The following is a 2,213-nucleotide window of genomic DNA, read 5'->3' as shown; positions in this document are numbered from 1 at the left end:
CTGTGGCAGGGGGCGCGGGAAGTGTCGAAGAGGAGGGTGAGGCCGAAGACGCACCAGGCTGGAGAGAGAGTTCAGGGCAGGATCGCCGCCAAGAATAGAAGGCGTCGATTGAGGATTAAAGGGGACAGCGTGGTATACCCATCCAGGAGACGTCACTCCGCGGCAACATCGTAAGGGCGCGGGTGGTAGGTCAGGGCGGTACTCCGGAAAGAGGAATCACTGGGAGGAAGCACACAGCTGAGGGTTCAGGTGACGAACCGGTGGTGGGAGGTATCCCGTGTGTAACCGACGAGGCCAACCCGGGACACCAAGGGACCGGTGAACTGGCCCCGCCCCACTGGGATAACAGCAAAGTCATAGCAGGCGAGAAGCGGGGTTGGTGAAGCAGGGAAGACAACTCAACTTCAGTAACACCAATGCTCGGTGCAGAGGGTGGTCACCCGAACTGGGAGCTACACTACTAGTAGGGTTCGACGAAGGCCCGTCGGGGACAGCTTCTATAAGGATGATGGATCTAAAGAGAAGATGGTACTCAAAAAAATCCTGTAAACTGGAGCCCCACTTGTGCAGGATAACAAGTGATGATGCTTTGTTGGAAAAAAATTTAAGAGAATGTCAAGAGGTTGAATTAAAAACCAGAGCCCAGGAGAGGATGGCATATCAGAAGAGCTGGTTATAGCAGGAAATGGTAATCTAATCTAAACAGGCAATTTTACCCATTAGGCCATAACTTCTGGCAGAAGAAAAAAATCCCTTAAGTGCGAGGAAGTTGATCTTGGGGAGAACATCCAAAAAAGGTAGCCTGTGGAAGGGGATGAATTACACAATAATCTCTCTGATCATCTGCTTAGCAAAGGACCCACCACATTTCTCATCAAAAGATTCAAAATCTAAATATAAGGCACTGACCTGAGGAGAAATGTCTGGTTTCCACAAAGACAGAGGATATATGCAGCAAATCATGTGTTTGAAGTTGATCCTGTCCCTGAAACAGAAAAACACCAATTTGTAAAAGATGCGACTTGGCATAGCATGATGGACTTGGAGCTATTCAATGACTATACAATGTGGGCAAGAAATTGCTAACCCCACAGAAAAAAAAATAAAAAAAAATCAAGGTTTGGTAAGATTGTCCATGCCAGTCAATGGCAAGCTTAGTGGCTGGTTTCAGATGTTGGTAGGCAGCAGATACAAGTATGCAATATTTCCTCGTGTACCTCAACAGACTGATGGACAGAGCTGTAATGGTCAAAGGTCTTGGGGTAATTATACACAGGAAGGAGTTGAAAGTTCACTAACAACATCAATCTACTAGATGCATTGAACAAGGGCCTGGAGGGCCAGCTTGGGACTCCACCCAGGACTGCCAAAAATGTGTATTGCAGGTCAGTGTGGCAAAACAGGAGAAAGGAAAAGAATCATGTAGCTATTAAAGTACAGAGCAAAAAGGGGACAATGTGGAAGGCTTTTTCTGCCCAAGAAGCTTCAAGTAGGACAATAATTAATCTAAGGAGGTTGTGAGTAAAATAAAGGTGCGTGTGACCCTGGGAAAATTCAGACAAGCAAGTCTCCACAGACAGAAAAATTAGACAGCTTAAGATGAACACTTCCCTGCTCCTGCTCTATGTAGAGGACACAGACTTCAAGAGGGCCAACATATAAAGACTACTGGGCATTTAAATGGAACATAATGAAGAGTTGTTTTTAAGACCACATCACAGATATGAGACCATAAAAACAAAGACCAGTACAAAAGAAACAAGCATTAACATGTCAACTAAGAGTAGGTTCCAGCAGCTTGGATATATCTGCCAGAAAAAGCATGACCATGTTTTCCAGCCAGATACAGGACCAGGGCCAGTTTGTGCAGGAAGCAGCTAGACAACAAAGTAGCGGGGTTCTGAAGTCACTGCTCGCTGAAGCACAAGACTTAACACAATAAAGAATTTGCTGGAGGAAGGATCTCTTCTACTAACTTTGCTGCCAGAATCTATCTTTACAATAAATGAGTCTAAATTTATGCTTAATCCCAAAGAATTTAGTGATGTCTGTCTCACCAGCCCTTCTTAAACCTGCATGATTTTCTACACAGAATATATTATCAAGTCATGCCTATTATCTTCTATGGATATTCAAAGATCAACAGAGATTTTCCTATAAGGACATCTGTAGCTGCCTTGCCCCTGCTGGTAAAGCCAAGAGCAGATCAATTA

At 44.8% G+C, this 2,213-nt stretch overlaps 1 protein-coding gene across 2 annotated transcripts in view; it reads right to left on the bottom strand.

The window, feature by feature from the left end:
• Nucleotides 1-982, bottom strand: part of PTPRE (protein tyrosine phosphatase, receptor type E) — a 235,412-nt gene extending 234,430 nt beyond the window's left edge. For both annotated transcript variants that reach the window (XM_019502996.1, XM_019502997.1), the window contains exon 1: nucleotides 910-982. The gene's annotated coding sequence lies outside the window, so the exon portion shown is untranslated. The remainder of the gene's footprint in view (nucleotides 1-909) is intronic.
• Between the last annotated feature and the right edge of the window lie 1,231 nt (nucleotides 983-2,213).

This window comes from Gavialis gangeticus, unplaced genomic scaffold (genome assembly GCF_001723915.1).
Source record: "Gavialis gangeticus isolate Ggan-Ray unplaced genomic scaffold, GavGan_comp1, whole genome shotgun sequence".
NCBI classification, from domain to species: domain Eukaryota; kingdom Metazoa; phylum Chordata; order Crocodylia; family Gavialidae; genus Gavialis; species Gavialis gangeticus.
Note: the sequence above shows the minus strand (reverse complement) of the source record. Positions and strands in the feature narration are given on the sequence as shown.